This window comes from Heteronotia binoei, chromosome 8 (assembly GCF_032191835.1).
Source record: "Heteronotia binoei isolate CCM8104 ecotype False Entrance Well chromosome 8, APGP_CSIRO_Hbin_v1, whole genome shotgun sequence".
In the NCBI taxonomy this organism is placed as follows: Eukaryota; Metazoa; Chordata; class Lepidosauria; order Squamata; family Gekkonidae; genus Heteronotia; species Heteronotia binoei.
Genome location: NC_083230.1, coordinates 60,461,031 through 60,485,690, shown reverse-complemented (window position 1 = coordinate 60,485,690; position 24,660 = coordinate 60,461,031). Strand labels below are relative to the sequence as shown.

Here is a 24,660-nt window from a genome sequence, read left to right as displayed (position 1 = left end):
GCACTGAGATTAAACTATTGTATCAACATGACTCTGCCCTTGCAGTTAACCCTGAAAGTGCAGTTATTACAGAACGTGGCATCTCAGGAGCTGAATGGATGTGCACATTGCACCAATTCTGCTGTCACTCAGTTGACTGCCCATCAGCTACCACATTCAGTTCAAGGTACTGACTATCACATACAAAGCCCTGCATGACAATGGACCATCATATCTGTAAGGCCACCTCTCCTCTTACATCCTGCTATGACAGCTCCATTAATCTCTTAAGGATTTTCTGCAGATGCCACCCTACTAGAGAGCCAGTTTGGTGTAGTGGACTCTTATCTGGGAGAACTGGGTTTGATTCCCCACTCCTCCACTTGCACCTGCTGGATTGGCCTTGGGTTAACCATAGTTCTGGCAGAGGTTGTCCTTGAAAGGGCAGCTGCTGTGAGAGCCCTCTCAGCCCCACCCACCTCTTGTGGGGGGGGAGAAGATATAGGAGATTGTAAGCCTCTCTGAGTCTCTGATTCAGAGAGAAAAGAGGGGTATAAATCTGCAATTCTTCTTCTACTAAGGTTGCCAGGTCTCATTACTGGAGTTTCTGGTGCATGTGTGTGTGCTGCAATGACATCACTCAGAAATGATATCATTGAACATATGAAGCTGCCTTATACTGAATCAGACCCTCGGTCCATCAAAGTCAGTATTGTCTACTCAGACTGGCAGCAGCTCTCCAGGGTCTCAAACTGAGGGTTTTCACGCCTACTTGCCTGGACCCTTTTTAGTTGGAGATGCCGGGGATTGAACCTGGGACCTTCTGCTTACCAAGCAGATGCTCTACCACTGAGCCACCATCCCTCCCCATTATTGTGCCAGGTACATTGTGTGGGAATGCTCTATCATTTTTGGGGAAACTCTATGATCACCATAGACTTTTTACCCAAATGACAGAGCATTTCTTGCACATCGTGTCTGGTGCGATGACATCACGTCCTGGTGACATCATTGTGCCAAGCACGTTGGGCATGGCAGAGCTATGTGCCAGTGGATTGGAGGCCCTGAAAGTGGAGGAAACCCCCCATCGGGAATGGGAATCCTACACCCTGCAAACAGGCAAGATTAACAGCCACTAATCCATATGGTTAATTTGCATTGCCTGCTATTTCAGTACCCATGATGATCCCTTACCCAATAAATTCAATTGGTAGGGATATCCAATTTGTATGGAAGAAAAAGTACAAGAAATAGCTTCTTAGGAATAATTATATTGTTTCACTAGAGTAAATTCTTTCTTACCATGTAGGATCTCTTGTGTTTTCTATTTCCCTTTTAAAAATTCCATCTGCTGCTTTTACGTATATATAATACCTTGTGTGGTTATCATATAGTGAAAATTCAATGTGTGCTCTTGCATGTTTGCTCATAAACACACGCATTTCTTTTTGCCATAAATCATATCTGTACAATTTAGGGAATGTTACTTTCTTCTTGGTTTTGTCACTGAATAATTCAACCAGTCTCATACATTTGGGAATGGGGAGAAAGCCATCTACAAAAAAAGTGATCAGACACACAAGCCATCTCTCATTTTGGAACAAAAATGCTGGGTTCAAGCTGTGCAAATTATAATTTATTACAATAAGTTATATTGATATAAATTTGAAAGGAGTAACAGAGCCACACAAGAAAAAGGTGAAGATTTTTAAAAATCTATAAAACATTATTAATTCATCTGATTAATTTAACTTTGTCATCTCTCATCCTAAATGGCTGCTATTTAATTTGAACCTAAATTCATCTGTTCACTGTGTTTTCTGACTAAGCCAGTTACTCTGTCATGGACAAATCTAGGGGGAAATGGGTGAGTCACCATTGTTTTATATTAGTATCACAGATTTTATTTAAATCATTGACTCACTAGTGTCTTAGTGATTCCTGTGTTCTGTCTACTATGTTCTGTCATGCACTGATTCAATGGCCCTTTAAACATATATGTTGATTAACAATAAGAGAGAGAGAGAGAAACTCATTCCTTATTTCTTCAGAAAGAAAATTACAATGTTAATTTGCTGTCCTGGAGGATTAAAGAATTGTGCTGAACATTGTGGGAGATACGTTCATTGTGGGAGCATGTTCACCCATAGCATAGTTTAGGTGGATAACTGCTCTAGAATTCCTTCTTCATAAAGAATTCTTCACCATCACCAGCCCTTTTCACAACTTTTTCAAACTTATTTAAACTTATCACATTGAAGGGGGGAAGGGGAAATGGTAATAGGACTACCAAAAACCTAAAGCTCTTCCTCAGTTTCCACAGTTCCTGATTTTAATGAACCCTTAATTTAGACATGAAATCCATAATCCATAGGTTTTTCTTCTTTCTGATCAGTGAGCCTGGAAGAGTTTTAAGAACTTGCATTTCCCACAATCATGGGGACCTCATGAAGAGGATATACAGAGGTCATATGCCCAAGTTAAGTTATATACATGGAAGTATGGAAGTCAAGAAGAAAAACTTTGGATATACCCATGTTACCCAAAGAGGTTATCTCCTGTATTGATGTGATGTCATCATACTGCATGTGCTTTGTGCATGCAGAAGAAGATCCCAGAATGGAGCCAGGATTTCCCTGCCAGATGCCTAGAAGGGTTGCCTTACTTCAGGTAAGGGCTGGTGATCACCCAGAATCACAACTGCTCTCCAGATGACAGAGATCCTGGAGAAAATAGCTTCTTTGGAAGTGGACACTATGGGATCATACCCTGCTGAGATTGCTTCCCTCCCCAAAAGTCACCCTCCAAGGCTCCATCCTCAGTCTCCAGGAATTTCCCAGCTTGGAGCTGGCAATTCTAAGAAAACTGATCTTTGTAGCTGGGAGTCGCATTGTTATTCCAAGAGATCTCCAAGTTGGCAGCCCTAGGAGGAGAGAAGGAAGCAGAAAAAAGGGAGAGAACATGGGGCTTTCAAGAAAAGGGAAAGAGGAAATAGTGGGGGAGGGGGTAGTGAGATGGCTCCCACATGTTCTTGCATGTCCCACCCCCTTGTATTTTCTAATTCTCAAGCTGGCTGAATATGAGGAATCTTAAATCAAGATAATGGATTCATGAATAGATCAAGGCAGATCTTTCTACAACCCTGGAAAACACCAGAGGTTAGTAAAAATCTTTGAAATCTAAAAAACCCAACAATGTTGTGGTTTTAAAAATCCCAGAATGATGTAAGAGACGCTTGTAGCTTTATGAAAGAAAGGCCCTTAGTGGTATTACAAGTCTTGGATTCTGCCAGCAAAAGGTAGAGGACAGGGATCTTTTTCAGGACTGCTTTGACTTTTGAGGGCACACTCATTAGTGCAAAGCTTGGTGGCACCCAGCATGACCCTATGCAAGGCAGGCAAAAGACGTGGTGCCCAGCCCTGTGCAAGATGGGTGAGGGAAGTGGTGCCCAGTCCTGCTCAAGCGATGCAACCTCTTACCCACCCAAGGCAAGTGAGGGAGTAGCACCTGGCCTGCATGAGGTGGCCAGTCCCACTGGTATACTACATGAGTTGGGTAAGGGAGTTCAGTAAGGGAGTCCACCGAAGCCCACAAGTGGCAAGGGAAGCAGCACCTGGTCAATTGATTAAGTAGGCTACTTCTTCCTTCTTTCTTCCTCACTTCAAGAGGTGGGACAAGATCATGCAGAGTGCCTCTTCTTTTCTCTTTTTGGGAGTGGGGCTAGGGTGGTCTGGGGGAGGGACCTTTTCTAGGCTTTTTCACTCACAGTCCACCTATGCTCATGGGGCTGCTGGGAGGATGAAATGGAGGAAAGGAAGATGATCTAAAGTTCTTTAGGCTGCTGCTGGGGAGAAAGATGGGGTATAGATGAAGTCAATAATAAATAAGAACATAAGAGAAGTCATGTTGGATCAGACTAATGGCCCATCCAGTCCAACACGCTGTGTCACACAGTAGCCAAAAAACCAGGTGCCATCAGGAGGTCCATCAGTGGGGCCAGGACACTAGAAGCCCTCCCACTGTGCCCCTCTCAAGCATCAAGAATACAAGCATCACTGCCCCAGACAGAGAGTTCCAACAATATACTATGGCTAATAGCCACTGATGGAGCTCTGCTCCATATGTTTATCCAGTCCCCTCTTTAAGCTGTTTATGCTTTGTGTCTATGCATAAAGATGAAGATGGGGCAGATAACAGGTTGGTGTGTGAGTGGAGAGAGAAGGAAGCAGAGAAAGGTGAGGATGTGGGGGTTACTAGGTGGAGGGAAAGAGAAAATAGTGTGGGGAAGGAAATACTAGCGATTATACTCATGGAAACAAAGAATGATGAGTATTACAGAAAGTCTGGATTTGCTGGATCACTTAGCTATTCTAGTTATAGTATTCAGCTGTTTCTATGATACAAGGCTGCTGGGATGAGCTGTGAGAACAGTACGTAACAAGCATTTGAAGCTGGGCTTCTGTATATTTATAGAATGAAAATATAAAGTTTCCACCTCATAACTTGGCTGCATTGGGTTCATGTTGAGTGGCAACCATGGTGCAATTGTTTGGTGTAGGATTTTTTCATGGGCAGTACAGATTAAAAGGAGCTGAAATGTGTCAGACCTAGCTGATATATAAGCAGCTTTCTGGTTGGTTCATCTATATTTTGCATGATAATTGTTAGGGTACGTTAGTTTCATCTCTTACTATATTTTAAGAAGTAATGACTTATGTTTGGACACATTTGACAGTAATAAATTCTTGACTTTGGTTTTATCAGTGTGGTGAATCAAACACTTTTGATTTTTATTTGCAATGTGGGAATTGTAAATTGTAATCCTGTTGTAATCCCGGATGGAGGGATCTCCCTTCCTGCTTTTGACGATGCGTCACTGGTACCAGCGTGCAGGGTCAGGAGCTTGGGAGTGCTTCTGGAGTCTTCCCTGACAATGGAGGCCCAGGTGGCAGCCACTGCCAAATCTGCCTTCTTTCATCTTAGGCGGGCGAGGCAGTTGGCTCCCTTCCTGGAGCGCAGTGACCTGGCAACAGTGATCCATGCAACGGTCACCTCGAGGCTAGACTACTGTAATGCCCTCTACATGGGGCTGCCCCTGTGCCAAACCCGGAAACTGCAGCTAGTGCAGAACGCAGCAGCCAGACTGCTATTGGGCCTACCCCGGTGGGAACATGTGCAGGCTAGGCTGCGGGAGCTGCATTGGCTGCCAATTGTTTACCGAGTTCGTTACAAGGTGCTGGTTATTACCTTTAAAGCCCTATATGGCCGAGGACCTGTCTACCTTAGGGACCGCCTCTCTCCATATGTTCCCCAGAGAGCACTACGATCTAGCTCACAAAATCTCCTAGAAGTACCTGGGCCAAAGGAGGCCAAACTAAAAATAACTAGAGAACAGGCCTTCTCTATAAAAGCACCCCAATGGTGGAACCAGCTGCCGGAAGAGGTGTGGGCCCTACGGGACCTTAGTCAATTCCGTAGGGCATGCAAAACCGCCCTCTTCCGGCTAGCCTTTCAAGATGGAGCTTGAAATAAACATCACACCATCACAAATATTAATAACTGAGATAACACCGAATAGAGATATTTTAGACTGTTTTTAGATTGTTTTAGATTATGTAAAAATTTAATAGTAAATTGTAATTTTATTGAATTGTATAACTGTTTTATTGTTCAATGGCTTTGCCATGCCTGTAAGCCGCCCTGAGCCTGCCTTGGCGGGGAGGGCGGGGTATAAATAAAAATTTATTATTATTATATTATTATTAAAATATGCTAGAGGGTTTTTAAAAATTATTTTACCTACTAGTTGATGTTTGAAATTGACATCAGATTTCTGAACAAATAACTGCACAAACTGGGATCCAAACTCACCTGGGTCCCATTTGCGGTGCCATAGGGAGGGGGAGAGCAGGGGTAGCCATTATTGCCTTGTTGCAGGGTGGAAGGAACAGGCCAGCAGTATTAGCACAGGAAGCTGAATGCTTGCCCTCTCTCCCTTTCAGTCCTATGGGGTGTCTTGGATGGAGGGCAGGGGCACCTGTTGGCTACTTAGGGTGCTGCACCACTTCTGCACCCTCTCTTTTATCTCCAGATTGCTTGGCCCACCCACCCATCCCTTTATTTAGGTGTGTTTCGGGGGTTGCATACAGTTTCTGTGATCATATTTTTCTTTTGTCAAAACTTGGTGGTATCAGCATGGGGCTGGATCCATTCTCAGGAAAACCGGCCTGTGTGGCCATTTCCTGAGTGTGGGGATCCCAGTAAGGGATCTTGACATGAGGGGCAGCTGAGGTACCCAGCCCGGGAGCATGTCCAGGGATCACCCTCACGCTCAGGTGGCAGGGAAGGCCATCTCTGGGCTTCTGCCCTAGTGGGATCCAAAAACCTGCCATCCCAAGGTGACCAGCGGTTCATCAACTGGAAGACAGATCAGTTGATGTATAGGATCCTTACCCCATGCTGTGCCAAGGCTTACTATACCTGTAAACAATAAAAGTTGTGGCCAATTTTATTCTACTTTTTCAAAAAAAAATACTGTGCTTGTGTGTTATTTCATTTGTGATATGTAAACTAAACTGGAGTTTGGATGTATAGAGGAGTGGTCTAGGGTGCCCACTTCTGTCCCTCCCCTTGGCACCGGAGCCGCAATGAATTTTGGTACTGTTGACTACTGTTGTTATTTTTACTTAGGTTACTTCCCTAACAGACATGAACTTTTCTTTCTATTTGCTTTTTGGATTGCCTCTTAAAAATAGCAGACAGCATAGCGACTTGTTTTTAGTCATTTGCATCTTTTTGTGTGCCCCTCAAAAGCCACAGAAAACTGGGGTGGGGGGTTCAAAGGACGTGAAAATGTTTCTAAAACTGTTTCCCTTGGCATGGCTCAGCTCTATTTATCATACCATGGAAAATCACAGCATTCTTCTCTCCTTGTTTAGCTTATTCAGATTTTGCATCTAGTTTCATAGTTATTTGTGGAACAAAAGTAATTCAGATAACAGGGTGCAGTAACCTCTATGTCAGAAACTGCTTAGTTTATACTGATTAGAGTAGATAATCTTAGCTCACTCATAGTTCCACTGTGATATCTTAATCTCAGTTATACCTCTGTCAAATGTGCATGAACGTGATGACTAAAGGGGTAAAGGTAGGCCACCAGGCCTTTAAATCCCTCAATCCCCATTCATGCCCCCCCCACATCGCCTCTACACACCAGTGTCAGGACAGGCACACACATCCCTACCTGTAAGGCTGTCCACAAACTCCTTCCCCTCCCACTCCTCAGTTGTGGGGTAGGATGGAGTGGCAATCTCCTTGTGGGTAATTTTGCAAAAGAAATCCCTGTATTTTAGTATTAAAGAATGCCACACCTTCTAATCTCAGTCCACATCAAGGTATCTTGACAAAATCAGTGAACCTATATGTTTGTAAGTATTTCCTGCTTTCTGTTTCAGTGGCATTTACTCTACTTTTAGAGTAAAATAATTCTGCTGATACTATGGATTCAGTGCCCTTTGTTATATATGCCGTATGCATAATCCCTGGGGGTTGCTCCTTACATTACGTATGTGGGTATCTCCAATGGACATAACTGCTGAGTGCAACAAGATCATACTAATGAAATAAAAGAATCAAAGGAACTAATCATCCAAGGAGAAATTGTACTCAGGTAGAAGCTTTAGCAGTATACTAAACAGAGCTGCTGTTTGTGTACATAAACAGTTAATGGTTTTTTATTTGTAGAAAATGTGTATGCTGCTTCTCCAGAGACCTGCTCTAGATGGCTCACAAATAGAACTTCCAGTGACCACTATGACGGAGTGAGAGTGATAACCTGCTCCCCCTTCACACCTGATACCTTGTACCACTAACGAGTCACGACACCAGGGAGGGAAAACGGCTACATGGGCCCCATTTGGACATTATCACTTAGGGGTGTACTCACTTTTGTTGCCAGCAGTTTAGACATTAATGACTGCGTGTTGTGTAATTTTGAAGGGACAGCACATTTACACTGTTATACAAGCTGTAGACTCACTACTTTACATTGTAGCCATCATTTCTTCAGTGCTGTCACATGAAAAGATATACTTAAATATTTACAAAATGTGAGAGGATGTACTCACATCTTCTTTGTGGTCTCTGTGCTTCACCCTCATGGGATAGAGGGCCTGCGCTGATCCCCGAATCGGTACCTGAAAAGCCCGGGATTTTTCCGTGCTCGGCGCCAATGGGCACGCGCAGGCGTCCCAGTACGCATGCTCACCGGCGCCAGTGCGGGGATCCCGCCAGTTCCTTTCTGACCACTGCATGGAGAGGTTTGCCTTTTGTGGAACCTTATTCAGTTCCGCAGAGTGGTGGGGGTCAGAGAACAACATCTGCCAGGGAGCTCCCTTCCATCTCCCACCTTCTACTGTGATTATCACCACAGATGCTTCCTTGAGGGGTTGGGGGGCCCACATGGAAGGCCTGTGTGTGTGGGGCCAGTGGCCGCCAAAACTGACTCAGTTCCATATAAACTATCTAGAACTGCTGGCGGTTCACTTTGCCCTACACTCTTTCCACCCCTTAGTGGCGGGGAAGACTGTAGCGCTACTTACGGACAATACCACTGCCCTGTGCTACATCAACAGGCAGGGTGGGACAGTGTCTCGTCGGCTCTGAGCATTGGCGATGGATCTCTGGTTGGAGTGTCTCCAATACGACATCTTCGAGAAGGTGGCACACCTTCCAGGGGTCCTCAACATTCAGGCAGACTCCCTCAGCAGGGGTGGGGCTTCCCCGCACGAGTGGGAACTGCAGTGGTGTTTTCTAAAGCCTGTATTCCAGCTTTGGTACCCGCAGCTGGATATCTTTGCCACGGCCGAGAACAAGAAATGCCCCATGTTCTGTTCCAGAGGGGGAGCGGATCCAGCCTCTCTGGGAGATGGGCTCCTGCTTCCTTGGGAGGGCCGGTTCCTCTACATGTTCCCGCCTCTGCCATTGTTGACGAAGGTGGTCAAGGGAGAGACCATGCTGCATCCTGGTGACTCCCTGGTGGCCTCGCCAGAACTGGTTCTTGATCCTGCTCCAACTGTCGAAGGGGGTCTTCTACCAGTTCCCGGCATAACCGGACCTTCTGTCAGCTCAAGGCAGGCATGTATTCCATCACAACGTGCCCCATCTGAAGCTGACAGCATGGTTCATCGACCAGTAGGGTTCTCTGACAGGGTCCAGCACGTCCTTATGAACAGCAGAAAACTGTCCACCCACGCTTCCTATGACAGGAAGTGGCGGAGATTCACTAAGTTCTTAGTTGACCCTTCAGTCTCACGTAGCCGGGTGGGGTTGTCGGCAGTTTTTGATTTTTTGTTATCCCTAGTGGATGCGGGCCTGGTTTTCTCCTCCATCAAGGTGTATTTGGCAGCAATATCTGCCTTCCATGATCAGGTGGAGGGATACTCTGTTTTCGCACACCCTCAGTCCAAGAAGTTTTTGAAGGGGTTGTTTAGGCTGCATCCACCATCAAGATCGCCCCCACAGTTTTGGGACTTGACGTTAGTGCTGGACAAACTAACTCGTCGCCCTTTTGAGCTGATGGCCACGTGCTCTTTGCAGCTCCTGTGTTGGAAGACTGCATTTTTGGTTGCCATCACATCAGTGCGTCGTGTTGGGGAGCTCACGGTGATGCATTGTGATTATCCTTGGCTCCGGACATTAGTTTTCTTCCGAAGGTGGTCTCTCAGTTCCACCTCAATTTAGAAGTTTGGTTGCCCACTTTTTACCCTAGCCCTTCCTCGGACGAGGAACGTAGGTTGCATGCTTTGGACGTTAAGCGTGCTTTGCTGTTTTGTTTGAACCGTTCAAAGAATTTCCGCAAAGACAAGCAGCTTTTTGTTTTGTATGCTGCTCCCAACTAGGTTCCAGGATTTTGTCTCAGAGGCTCTCAAAATGGCTCACTGAGACGATTAAACTCTGTTATTTGTTGGCAAAGAAGCCATTACCTGGACCTGTTCGTGGACACTCCACAAGAGTGATGGCCATGTCTGTGGCGTTACTGAGAGGCATGTCCCTTACTGATGTCTGCAAGGTTGCCACCTGGTCTTCTCCGCATGCCTTCATGAAGCACTATGCACTGGACGTGCATGCTCAGCAGAGGACTCGGTTGGGAACTGCGGTGTTGCAAGTTGTTTCTTCTGGTTGACCGTCTTCCCGCCTCCAGGTATGTCTTGCTTGCTAGTCTCCCATGAGTGTGAAGCACAGAGACCACGAAGAAGATAGAAAGGTTGTTTACATGTAACTGTAGATCTTCGAGTGGTCATCTGTGCATTCACACTACCCGCCCTCCTTCCCCACTGCTGACGGTCTCCCTCCAGTAGGAGCTTCCAGCGGTCAGGAAGGAACTGGTGGGATCCCCATGCTGGCGCCGGTGAGCATGCGTACTGGGACGCCTGCACATGCCCATTGGCGCTGAGTGCGGAAAAATCCCGGGCTTTTCAGGTACCGATTCGGGGATCAGCGCAGGCGCTCTATCCCATGAGTGTGAATGCACAGATGACCACTCGAAGATCAACAGTTACAGGTAAGCAACCTGTCTTTCTTTGACATACTGTATACTAGCCTGAAACCAAAGCAGGAGGGAAGTAACCTCAGCAGGGTATAATGACATAGAGTTCACCCTGCAAAGCAGACATTTTATCGAGGGGAGCTGATCTCTGCCATCTGGACAGCAGTTGTAATTCTGAGTGATCTCCAGCCCTTACCTGGAGAGTGTATGTGAGAGTGTCGGGAGGAAGCTTCACAAGGTAAGTATTCTTAAAAGAGTCCAGTGCTCCAATTGCAATTTCTTGAAATCAATGCAGCTTGGCAATAATATCCAGCGACGAGGCCGTACTTGTCTCCTTGTCTCCTTGTCTCCTTGTTTCACTCCAGCTTCAATGAGCTTTATATAATTCAATACCACTACTTCAAATACAGGCAGTCATAAGACATGCTCCATCCTACTTCAGTGCCACCATTATCCTATCCAGCTGTTGTTGGAAGTAAGCAGCTGATAACCAAGGGCCTAAGCCATGAGGCACAGATGGAGAGCATAGTAGTTATGGAACAGAAATTCAATCACAGTTTCAGTTATCTCAGGGTTATGAGTGGATAATAGGTAGAGAGTCTTACAGCCATTAGATTGTCCTTGATTTTGAAAAGGTTCTAAGTAGATGGCATGGATATTGCAGTAAAATGTACAGTGCAGGAGAACATGTTCAGTCCATACTAGGGTGAACAGCAAAATCCTGCAAAGACAGAGATCCTTTGATAGATAGATAGATAGATAGATAGATAGATAGATAGATAGATAGATAGATAGATAGATAGATAGATAGATAGATAGATAGATGAATTTATTGTCATTGTTCTCAACAATGCTTGGGTCGTCGGGGACCGGAGGGGGGGGGAAATCCCCCTGCCAGTTTTTGATGGTGCGCCGCTGATGGCGGCGGACAGGGTCAAGAGCCTGGGGGTACTATTGGAGCCTTCCTTAAAGATGGAGGCTCAGATAGCAGCCACTGCCAAGTCCGCATTTTTTCATCTTAGGCGGGCAAGGCAGTTGGCTCCCTTCCTGGATCGCGACGACCTAGCAACAGTGATCCATGCTACAGTCACCTTGAGGTTGGACTACTGCAATGCCTTCTACATGGGGCTGCCCCTGTGCCGAACTCGGAAATTGCAGCTGGTGCAGAATGCCGCGGCTCAGCTGTTATTGGGCCTCCCAAGATGGGGGCACATTCGGCCGGGTCTTCGGGCTCTGCACTGGCTCCCAATAACGTACCGAGTTCGGTACAAGGTGCTGGTCATTACCTTTAAAGCCCTATATGGCCTGGGATCTGCCTACCTGAAGGACCGTCTCTCCCCACATGTTCCCCAGAGAGTACTGAGATCAGGAACCCAAAATCTTCTCGCTATCCCTGGGCCAAAAGAAGCCCGCCTTAAATCTACTAGGGACAGGGCCTTCTCTGTTATGGCCCCTTCATGGTGGAACCAGCTGCCGGAGGAGGTGAGGGCCCTGCGGGACCTTATTCAGTTCCGCAGAGTCTGTAAGACAACCCTCTTCCGGCTAGCTTACACCTAACTGATATGGGAAACTAAATGTAGCTTTATCAGATTCTTGCTATACATACTGTTATAAGGTTTGATGTTTTTAAGGTTTTAAATGTTTTGAATGTTTTAAATGTTTATATATTTAAATGCTAATTTAATTTATGTCTGACTATCTGTTGTGAGCCGCCCTGAGCCACCTTGTGGGAAGGGCGGGATATAAATCATAAATAAATAAATAAAAATTAGCATACAGTACAATGAAGATGTCTAACAGATTCAAGGACCAAACAGGAATAACAAGCATAGTTTATATGGTTACTATTCTTTTTGGCTTTAATTCTAGGGAGAAGTTTTCAGTTAATGTGTTAGCAAGTGTATTTTTTTTTCTTTACAAATATAGTATTTATGGTTTCATGCCTTTTTTATCTTGCTTATGTTCAGGTTATTCATAAATTCATATATAGTGGTAATGAGAAAACCATTCATGACAACTAAATAACACAAATTGATATGCACTTTTCACATTTCTCTTTCTAGCTTAGCTTTATAGTGATGAAAGAAAATTAAAACATATATTATATTTGTACCTATAGCAAGCTAGCTTTTGAGTAGGATGAGAAGTCTAAAGGGACAGGGTCTCATGATTGACCTGGAAGGACATTTCTGACTGAAATGAAATAAAATCTTGATTTCCCTCTTGAGATGCTAGTGCTCATACTTCTAGCTGGATTCCAGACTCTCCCTCCAGTCCCAGTATGGCAAGTGTGCAACAATATAGTAGAGTTAGCATATGCTGAACTAGACCTTGTACCTTTGTGTCATGATGTTGATCATCCATGAGAGAAACTGGAGGCTTTATGTTAATAAGCAAGAATATTTGTCTTCAATCATATTATCACATTGAATTCATGAAGACTTAAGCCTTAGTAAATAACATGCATTCCTTCCATCTGCCCTATATATAACTTTTTGGTTGGGAAACAGAATAACCAGCCTATGGAGAGACCATCCATATTCAACTTTATACAATTTGATATAATGAAGTTACATTGTGACTTTTCTAGTTTATAGAATGATATGGAATATTAAAGTGAGCACTCTAAAATACTCATTTTTACACACAAAAGTATTTATTCTTAATATAAAGGATAATTATAATAATTTGCATAAAATTGCTTTGTTGGTAGCATTTTGACACATTATACTGTTATATTTAATCCTTATTTCTCAGATATTTGGAAAGGTAACAATATCTGTCATAATTTTTGATACCATATGCATACTCTATTATTGGCTAGCATTTACTGCTGCAACTTCGTTTTTAAAAGTTATTATTTTTCTTTTAGAGTAAATTACTGAAGTATTTGTACTCTTTGTAACCTAATAATTATATAAATTATTTTTAACAGTGTTTGATCTTGGACAAAATGAGAGCCAGTTTGGTGTAGTGGTTAAGTGCGCAGACTCTTATCTGGGAGAACTGAGTTTGATCCCCCATTTCTCCACTTGCAGCTGCTGGAATGGGCTTGGGTTAACCATAGCTATCGCAGATCTGTCCTTAAAAGGGCAGCTTCTGGGAGAGCTCTCTCAACCCCACCTACTTCACAGGGTGTCTGTTGTGGGGGAGAAGGTCAAAAGGAGATTGTACACCACTCTGAATCTCTGAGATTCAGGGTGTAGGGCAGGGTATAAATCCTCCTCCTCCTCCTTCTTTCCACTACTGTGCCTCAGCTTGAGTACTGATATATCTAAGACACATCCATACTTGTAGTGTTTTAGCTCTGGTCTAAATCAGAAGCAAAGGCAAGCATATGAAGAGATGCTTCAAGAAGTAGCATATGTTTTCTCTCAACCCCTAGATATATATAAACCATATAAAACCACAGAGTTTCTAGTGATTCCAAGAGAGGACTGACATCACTTCCAGGTTTTTCTTATAAGTGATGTCACACCATCAGCCTGATGGCCATGTTTTAATATTTTATTTTATGTGGAGGTCTGGCAACTCTGGTCATAGTACCCACTTGGTTGTATTGCACTGAGAAATCTATGTACATGCTTTGTCCCTTTATTCCCCAGCTTGCATTATTATGGATGAAAAGAATAAATTCTGAAGTATATTTTTTAAATATCTCTTATTTTTAACAATTTCTTATTTTCTGAAATAAAAATTTTATACAGCCTCTGTCAAGTCTGCCAGCTCTCACCCAGCACAATTATTTAGAGTAATTAGATCCTTAACTTCTCTCCCTGAGAGAACTCAAAATATTAAGAATTTGGCCATTAGCTGTGAGACTTCTGTGAGCTTTTTCACAGATAAAGTCTTTTTGCTCCATCATGATCTCCTAGCCGATGTTGATAGAGTAAGTGAGCTGGAGGTCCCTTGGAAGTCATTGTTCTGTATTTGACATCTTCAGCTGACTCTCCTGAGCTGATTCTGGGTGCTGTTAGTCCCATTACATGCCTCTTAGACCCGTGTCCTTCATGGCTGGTGAAAGCCACAGCTGAGAAGATGTGGGACTCTCTTGTGGATGCTATAAACCTGTTCAGGGGTCTAGCCAGAGGAACTGAAAAAGGCTGTGGTTGTGCTTCTCTTGAAAAAACCAACTTTGGATCCTACGGATCCTTCCAATTACTGCCAAGTCTTGAATATTTCATTTCTGGGTAAGGTAATTGAAAAAGCAGCAGCAGAACAGTTCCAGAAATTTCTGGATGACACATAAGTGTTGGATCTATTTCAGTCCTGTTTCCACCCCAGTCACAGGACAGAGATGGCTTTGCTCACCCTCACAATCTCCACAGGTGGTTGGACTGAGGTGCATCAGCTCTTCTGTTATTTCTTGATCTTACAGCAGTGTTCAATATGGTTGATTATGATCTTTAGACCCACCACCTTGCTGATGTAGGAGTCCATGGAGTAGCCTTACAGTGGCTCATCTCATTTCTCCATGGTTGGGGACAGAGCATGGTGCTGGGAGAGAGGATGTCAATTATGCACCCACTGATATGTGGAGCTCCTTAGGGGGCAATCCTCTCCCCAATGTTATTTAACATCTACATTCACCCCCTCACCCAACTGGTGTGGAGTTTCTGACACTCTGCTATACCTGTTGATGGATGGCCTGTCAGATACTGTTCCTGCACATCTGGCTGGGAGTTTGGAGGCCAAGTTGAGATGGTTGAAGCAGAGTCAGTTGAGATGGAATCCTAATAAGACAGAGGTTCTGTAGCTCAGTGGGGGAGACACAGGTCTGGAAGGCTGACTTCCAGCTCTTATCACTGGCACTGACTGTCAAGAGCCTGGGTGTGATTCTGGATGTCTCCTTGTCAGTGGAATCTAAGATCACAAATGTTGCCAGACAGTTGTTTTTCATGTCTTGCCCTGACCTGTCATGCTAATCCACACAATTGTCACCTCCAGGCTAGACTACTGTAACTTGCTGTATGTAGGGCTACCCTTGAGGCTGAACTGGAAAACTGGTCCAGAATGCAGCCATGTGGGTCCTTACTGGGCTCCCCCTGTGCTGCACAAGCTGCACTGGCTTCCAGTGGAGTACCAGATCAGGTTCAAGGTTCCAGTGTTAACTTTCAAAGCCCTTAACAGCCTGGGACCTACATATCTTCAGGATTGCCTTTCCTGATATACCCATAAAAGAGCTTTATGCTCAGATGATAAGAACTTCCTAGTGGTCCCCAGCCTGAGAGACATCCTGTTGTCCTCAGCTAGGGCCAGGGCTTTCTCTGCCTTGACCCCTACCTGGTGGAACTCTCTGCTAAATAACATCCTTGCCCTGCTATTCTGCAGGGCATGTAAGGCAAAGATGTCCTGCCAGGCATTTGGTTGAGGACAGTGATATTCCTTCATCTAGTTTGACACTCCTCTTCCTTTCCCTTGCCCCCTCCTCTTTGAGGCAATGATATTTTCAGGAATCTATCCCCATCAGACAGGCTTAGGCTGCTGTAAATTGTATTTTTATGTATTATTTAATGTTAGAAAAATTTATTTTGTTTGTAAGATTTGTAAATTAATTACTCTTATACGCAGCCCTGAGCCCTGTTTTCAAGGTAGGTCATCTCAAAAGTTGATTTAAATAAATAAATAATAAATTCTGAAACAATGCGGTGCAATTCTAAACAGATTTACATGCTTCTATGTCACCTGAAGTCAATGGCCTTAGAAGGGTGTAATTCTGTTTGGGACTGCATTGTGTATCTTATTCTCTTAAAGAAAGTCTGAGACTATGGTTTTGACAAATGGAGTGACAAATGGAGGTTCTTCGTCATGATTTTGGCTTTCACTCTTCCATCCTTAATGTGGAAGTGATGGCCAACCTCATGCCAAGGGCTTCCTGTATCTCTGTTCATCTGCAAAATTTGCAATTTTTTTTAAAAAAGATTAAATTTTAAAAATACATCTTTATTATCTAATAGCCGATATAATACATATAATCACTTCTGCTCTCTCCTTGATGTTCAGGGTTGTTTTTTCCACCTTGCTGTTGCATGTGGGGGAGAATCCATAGCCTAAAGGATGCTTGGAAAAGAACTTTTTTGGTCCATCACCGATTTAAATATGTTTTAATATATGCAGTTGTACAGAGTGCAGTTCTGTTCGTTTCAGTAAATATAACCTACACTATCGGATCTGTGTAGGTAAGAGCAAGCTTTTTGTCAAAGGATCTGTTCAGTTACTTCAGTTCATTGTAAAGCTGCAACCTAGGTGAAAAGAGTTCAAGTCCCGGCTAATTTCAATATTCAGAATTGTTTTTACTGTTGATAGCACTGATATACCCAATCATCTGTGGTAAAGACTGGTACAAGGTAAAGACTGGTACAAGGATGTTGCCAGGTTGGGAACCACAGTCTCACTTGGAGCAATGATTTGCCACAACTAATAATATTTTTTTAGGTAGGATTTTTATTTCATGTGTGTTTCCCTTTAAAGAATGAGATCTTGTTATTGAACAGAAAATTTATTGTCCTATGATTGCCTACTCTAACTTGGAAAATTCATGGAGATTTAGGGGTGGTGCTTGTGGAGGATAGAGTTAGGAATGGGGAGGGAGCTCAGCAGGGTTGTGATCCCAGAGTCCATCTGCTGAAGGTGCCATTTTCTCCAGGGGAATTTATCTCTGCAATCTTGAGATTATGTAGTTCCAGAAGTAACCCTATGTTGTAACTATCAGTGCTTTTGTAACAAGTATTATAGATTGCTGATGTTATATTCAAGAGGACTAGTTTCAAGCTTTGGGGGCCCTTGACAAGATGCTGCATGGGGGTCCCTCTTTAATGTGATGATATAATACAGATAAGGAGAACAAGCAAGAAAATAGTGGCAGTTATTCCTAGGGTTGCCAGTCCCCAGGTCCGAATGGAGGAGCCCCTAGTTTCAGGAGCTTCTCCTAGCCATAGACCAGCTGGCCAGCAGGAGAACCCCAGCCCCTAAACAGGCACATCACTATGTGACGTCCCTGATGCAATGATATCATCCAGAAATGATGCCATCTTGTTGAGGATGTTGTTCGGGGGATGCTCTGGTTTCAGTCAAATGCTATGATTTTAAGCCAATTTTATCATAGAGCTTACCAAAAAACCAGAGTGTCCCCCATGCAATGTTCCCAGTGTGATTATATTACTTTACATCATTGTGACGTCCCTGCCCACCCCTGGAATTTCCCCCAAATCCCCCTACCAGATCAATGAAGGGACCTGGCAACCCTAGTTGTTCCTAGCTGTTATTGCTCAAGCACAATCTGCTGCCACTCATCACGGGTGATGGCAGCTAATTTTGTTTGTGGTAGTCATTCTTGCTTGGGCATGTGAGTGAACAGGTTACAGCAGATGGAGCCCTTTACTTTCTGGCAATGGAGTAAGAGGTGGAGCCACTACCTCTGTCCTTTTTATTCCATCCTTCCTCCAAAAATTTCAGGACTGCATATTAAGTTCTGCATTTCCCATTTCATCCTCACAACTAGCCAAGCTTTTTGTTAGTCCCAAAGCCACCCAGTGAACTTCATGGTAGAATTAAGATTTGAACCCAGGTCTCACAGATTCTAATCTCACTACACCATGATGACATTCATGTCAAGAGTCCAGGGATGGTAAGCCCAGTTCTTGCAGGGAGAATGTCAATGCCATCACTACCATGACCCAAGTGTGGATGGCAGGCTTCAGGGAGCCTTAGATCTTTGTATTGGTGAATGTGGCACTTGTGTGATTGGGGTTAAGGAGTTGAATATTAGGAGCTCATGGAATCCTGGTGGATTGCTGCTCATTTTTGCTATATATTCCATAACATAATGTTGACATCTGTGGAAGTTGGCATGCAAATATACACAAGAATGCACTGGTGTTCATGTGGGAATACATTAATACTTTGCAATCTTTTTGTTACATAATGTAACATTTTCCTAATATTTTGAAATTAGTCAAAATTAGATATGGAAGTAGAATATGAGACATCAAAAATCCTCTTGTTTGATTACATTTATTATGATTTTAAATTATGCATTCATTAAGCTTATGTGTCACAACTTGTACTCAGCAGAATGTTTTGTGTGGATTTAAAATATTTGGTAAAAACTAAAGCAAAATAAAAATCCAACCAAGGCAATATTTTTATCTTGTCTGGAAGTACCACCTCAATTTAAGTAAAAAGGAAAGCACTATTTTTGCTGATAAAAATGTCAATGGATTTGATTATGACATTGAATACTTTGTCTGGCAGAGAGAGAACGAGTAGTATAATGAATGTTTATTTTTTATTTTTTTATTAAATTTATATCCCACCCTCCCCTGACAGGCTCAGGGCAGCTAATGAATGTTTGCAGCTTGTACAATATAAATGCTTTTTTTTTTTTTAAAGGGTGTTCCTGAAAACATGGGCTATGACAAATGTTCAGCAATCAAAATAATGCATTGCTGTCATTACCATCACAGTACTCTTCTTTTGTAATTTTGTACTGCAGCACATTATATTTAAGGGAGGCAAATGTACAACAAAGTTATCCTTATAAATAATACTGTATCCTGAGGGATTTTATTTAGAAGGAAGGAGAATGTGTTTTTAAAAAGGCTCAGTTTAGTCTGGTGATCTGCCTGGTTTTTGAGGGCTGCCTCAGATTTCTTCCCCTGTGTTCAGTTTTTCTTTAGTAGACATGGACAAAAATATATTGTGTGATCAGTGGGGCGAGGAATATACACATCCTGATCTTTAACTAAATGATGTGACTGTGAGCAACTGTGAACCCAATGAGACTGTCTTTGCCATCCACATCTATTAACATTATATGTGATATGATTCCATTTAGTCAGAAGAGGTCCCCTGTCTGACACTGTGCAAGCTTGCTTGAAATTGTAGCTGTGCGTTAACGGTTAACAGGGGTGCTTAGCATAATCACTTTCCTAGTCTGTAGAGGAGGGAGGTGATTATCACTAAGAACAGATGGGCAGGGTCCAAAGCATTGCCAGATCCTACACTAGCTACATTTGACTGTCGGTTGCTCTAAATCCCCTCCCCCCAATTTTTAAAATAAAATCTTTGATTTCATTTCTCTGCGTATATGTGTATGTATTTTAAAGAATTTGCTGAACTAAAGGCTTGTTGACTGATGACTTTCCAGCTAACCTCACAAGTGTGGGCATGAGGGATTCATGGGCTGTCGCTTGTCTCTGTATGGATGGGGCAGATGTTAATTTGTACAGTAGCCTCCCTGGAATGTATGGAAGTATTTGTCCATAAGCAGAGCACTCTGCTATGCCTCTTCTGTAGCTCCTTGTGGATTGTATTGTAGCTGTGAGCAGAAATGATTTTCTCCGATATGAGCACTGTCTCTGGGCCCCCTAAGGTACATCCTCCCAATGGAACTCGGCTTTATACTTTCCAGGTAAGTGAGCTTTAATTACTTAAGTTATTTAAAAGTTATTTCCTGCTAAAAGCTTATAAAAAGAGCAAGATAAATAGTATATGAGGTTTTAAGCAGTAAAAATGTGTTAATATGGTTTCACTACTGAAGTTAAGATTATCTGTAATTTTAGATGAGACTGGAAAAAGCATATTTTTCTGTGTTATTCATAAACAGCATAACCCATGCTGGATGCTGCTGTTTTGTTTTTTCTTAGAAGTACATTTTTATATTTAGTAAATAGCAACAATATACATGATATTGTAACAATGTGTTAGTAATGTAAAATGGGCAAGAATGCTTGGTAGAAGTTTCCATGTTATACTGGCAGGAGAAGAGATTTTAAAATCTTAAAACCAAGTTGCTAATGCCTGGTTTTTACTTTGAATATTTTGGATGGCAGTAACAGGCATGCATGAAAAGGCACAGCTTGGTTCCACTGCTAGATTGATCAGGGTTTCTAGTTTACAGACATGTTCAGCTAAAACGTATGGAGTGCTCTTCTGTGGTACATGGAAAGGTAAGAAATTATTTCTCTCTCTCTCTCTCTGATGCAAAGGAATATTCCTTTTTTGTTCTTATATCATTTGAATAAATGAAATCCTTGATACTGTGGTTCCTGGATTAGGGTAAAATATAATTCCTGAGGGGGTTTATCCCCACCCCCCAAATATCCAGATAGAAAGTGAAACAAATAATGGCAACAGATGAATTCTTCTGTCCCTCTGCAGCAATGCACCCAGGTCATTATTTAAAATGACAATACCTCTTTCATTTCATCATCTTTATGTGCATGGGATTAAAATAAAGCTCCTTGTTCTTCATTTCGAATCTATTGTGGGTTTTGGCAGTTACAAAATAAAAGTCTGTGATGGGTCTTTAATGATATAATAATTGATGCATAAATTCTTCCCAGGTAACACAATAAGGAATCTAATGCTAAAATCTGTAGCCTGAAAAATCATCCATTTCACCTACTGACTCTTTGGAAGTATTTGGAGAAAGTTCTGTGTTTGTTTCAGATCATATTCTTTTACTGTATTATGGCGCTATTTTTAACCATAGCATTCTGCCTTTCCAACATTGACATCTACTGATCTCCCAGAGCGGGCCTGAAATACTGTGTTACTTCCTCACAGTGATGTTCTGATGATCCTGGCTGCGATTCAGAGTCCTGAGTATTCCAAAGCTGGTCATTTATAGATTGGTTACTTTCCCCACACTGAGTCAAAATTAAATTCATTTTCCTGGATTCTTCCATGTTCCTCAATATAACAGCCTCTCCCCCCCCCCCCCAAATGCCTTTTCTTCGTATCAAATGAGATGGACCAGCATTTATTTTGAAGGAAGTAGCTGTAATTCTTTACCTAGCTATGCATGTCTAATTACCACAGGATAAGTGGAACTGGTGGGTGTAACTAGGCACTGAATGGCAACAAAAAGCCATGATCCCAGCCTTTCTACATGGGCTTCCCATTCTTTGCTGTGAAAGGATGCACACAAGGATTCTCTGTGGTTTTACGCTGGACAATTTATGCATCATAGAATGAGAAAGCAGGAAACCAGGGCCCTTTGGAAACTTTGTAAATACATCAGGCTACTCCTACACACAGCCCAGATCTAAATATGAAAATTAAATATATTTACTTGTTTTGAAATATTGATCAACTTTAAATCAGTCAACATAATGAAGAAGTATACTGCCTCTTTCATAACTGATATATTTAGTTTTATGGACTACATCTTAGGTGGATTGGAGCTTTTAAGCTTTTCTTTAAAAGTAGCCCCTCCTTTCAATTCCATGTCACAATGTTTTGATGGAAACATAAATTGTGAAACAGTGTAGGGGGCAGTGTTCCCTCTAAACTGAGTGTGAGCTAGCTCACTGTTTTTAAGCCTCTGGCTCACACATTTTTGTCTTAGCTCAGGAAAAATGGCCCCAGAGCAAAGTAATTGATGCAGTAGCTCACAGTTTTATTGCCAGTAGCTCACAACTTTATTTCAGTAGCTCAAAAAGTAGAATTTTTGCTCATAAAACTCCACAGCTTAGAGGGAACACTGGTAGGAAGCGATGGATTTGGAGGGGAAGGAGAAAAAGTTATGCAGAATTGGTCATGTATACATACATGCTGTATGGAGGTCAAGGGTGGCGGAGCTGGTCCAAATCTCATTCAGATTTAGTTGTCTAGAAACTGAGCCTGGTGCTGTGGCAAGCTAGAGGTACATCAGGCTAGAGTGCTAAAAGAACATGCCATTGTGCTACCTAGAGTAACACAGTCAGCATTACTGTGTCAGCAATAGCTTTTCCCACCAGGTCTACATTAAAAAGTCTTGTACTGGGTGACTAATAGACTCAATACAAATGAAATGTGGTGTCAGCAGATTGGAGATAGCTGTGTCACCTTGAATGCTGGTGGTGGTTGTTTTCTTTTTGCTCCATTGGACTAGTCACATTGGTTCTACAGTCTTACAACCAATACCAATGATTTGCATCCAACATACTGCAAGTTGGGTGTAGGGCATGGAATGGAATTTTCTCACCTCTTTTCTCCCACTGCAGTCCACTGAACATCCTCAAATTCTGTCCAATGGGGTCAGAAGCCAAACGATAAGACAGTATGAGGGTCCATAGTAAGAAGGAGGAATTGGCAAATTTGTTTCCTTTCTATTGATAAAAGAAGGGGTGGAAATCACTGCGTTGCTAGAATTTGACTAACAGGAAGCATTTTGTGCATACCCTAGGAAGGAACTGTTTCTCTTGTTTTGCTAGGCTGTCATTCTAACTTTGTAAACCAGAACTCACCAAAAATCTATATGTTGCAAGAATGTGTATGCTTAGAACACTGCAGTTTGCAATGCCATTGGTGAAAAGAGCAACTTTTCTTTGTGTTTAAGATACAGACTACATTACTTTTTCTTACACTGCCAAACAGCTAGCCACAATTTCTTCACTGTTACCCTTTTGACCTTTGTACATTTTCTAAACCTTCTAAACTTTTAACATCTACCAAGCATCCTGCAAAATTGGGATACTATAACCCTCCAATTGCTCAAACATATGTAACTTGAAATTTATTAACAGCAGATATTGTTCTGTTTTTAATCCAAGCATGATTTTTGATAGTGGCTGAAATAATTCTATAACTGTTGTATAGTCAATGTTCTCTGCCAGGAAAGGAAGCAAATATACTAAATGAAGACGATAGTTTCTCAAGTTTATATTTGCACTTCAAAAAGTAATGACATTGTTAAGCATGTGAGTCATATTTTCCACATATAATTTTAGCAGCCGTAGTTTAATTCTTAGGTAGAGCCAAAAGCAAAAGTATTCCTTTATAAAATCTATTATTGGAAGGCAATAAAATCCATGGGCATTTTATAAAAATGCTGTGTTTAGATTTATTTTACTATCCTTTAGAACCCTTTCCATTGTTATTCTTTGTGTCAATTTGTTGCTTACATTCTCTTAAGTAGGAAGAATTGATATACCCTATACAGATCAGTGACTAAAAATTCTAATATGAAAACTCCATCATATGAAAATTTCATCATAAGTATTCATAATCAGATGTTCAGCTTTGTTGTTGCATCATTTATTTTTTCCCCCTGCTAGTTATGTTAATGTGGACTTTTTCTGCGGATTAGTTTCCATTTTATAACATTACATTTTCATTTGCAACAAGAATGAAGGTGAGTGATGATAGCTTTATCTGAATTTTTTTAAAAAAAAAAAATCCACACCCTTCTACACTGTTTATAACGCTTCGCAGAACACTGCACTTTGTGGAAGCTGTTTACATTGCCAAGGTATTTCATTGCTATATTTATACATCTGTGTACAACCTAAAAATACCTGAAATACCTGTACATATAGGGACAATTACGTTGAACTTCTAATCATGTTTTATCAAAAGCTGGACTGTTTGTTGTCATGAGCACAACTTCCTCAAATATGTTCCCTTGGGGTACTCAAAGCAATTAAAATAGAAGGCTTAATAATGTAACACAGGAAGGCATAGATACCATGTGGGAGTAAGGACTATTTGAGCTGTATGCCATATTTTATAAGGAAAAGATATTATAAATTTTTCAACAGTAATGAACATTGACTATCTTGGACTCTCTTCATAGTGCTAGCTTGTTTGATGAGGGTTGCATTATTCACATGTACAAAAAATTCATACAATGCCATATTTTCCAGTAATTGTGGTAAAGATGCAGCCTTAAGAGATAGAAGGTAGCTTTCTTATCTATGTGGATTCTGTGCTTATGTGTTACATATAAATAACTTCTTTGGAACCATTTGCTCAGAAATGCATGCTAGGGTGCCAGCCAATGTTCCCTCTAAGCTGCAGAGTCTTGTGAGCAAAAATTCTACTTTGTGAGCTACTGGTATTAAAGTTGTGAGCTATTGGCATTAAAGTTGTGAGCAACTGCATAAATTATTGTGCACTGGAGCCATTTTTCATGAGCTAACCCAAAAATGTGTGAGCTGGAGGCTAAAAATCTGTGAGCTAGCTCATGCTAACTCAGCTTATAGGGAACACTGGTGCAAGCCTCCAGGTGGGGCCTGGAGATGTCACGTTTTTACAACTGATCTTCAGCTGACAGAGATCAACTCCCCTGGAGAAAATGGCTGCTTTGAAGGGTGGACTCTATGGCATGGTACCATGGTGAATTCCCTCCCCTCTTGAAACCCCGTCCT

At 42.2% G+C, this 24,660-nt stretch overlaps 1 protein-coding gene across 3 annotated transcripts in view; it reads left to right on the top strand.

Annotated features, from left to right (window-relative positions):
- The window catches only part of PPFIA2 (PTPRF interacting protein alpha 2), a 487,757-nt gene that overhangs the window by 126,087 nt on the left and 337,010 nt on the right, over window positions 1-24,660 (top strand). Inside the window, exon 1 of one of the 3 annotated variants that reach the window (XR_009555743.1) lies at window positions 19,671-19,937. The exons of 1 other annotated variant lie outside the window; for it this stretch is intronic. The gene's annotated coding sequence lies outside the window, so the exon portion shown is untranslated. Of the gene's footprint in view, window positions 1-19,670; window positions 19,938-24,660 lie in introns of those variants that run through there. One more of the 3 variants, XR_009555744.1, reaches the window with a different exon arrangement.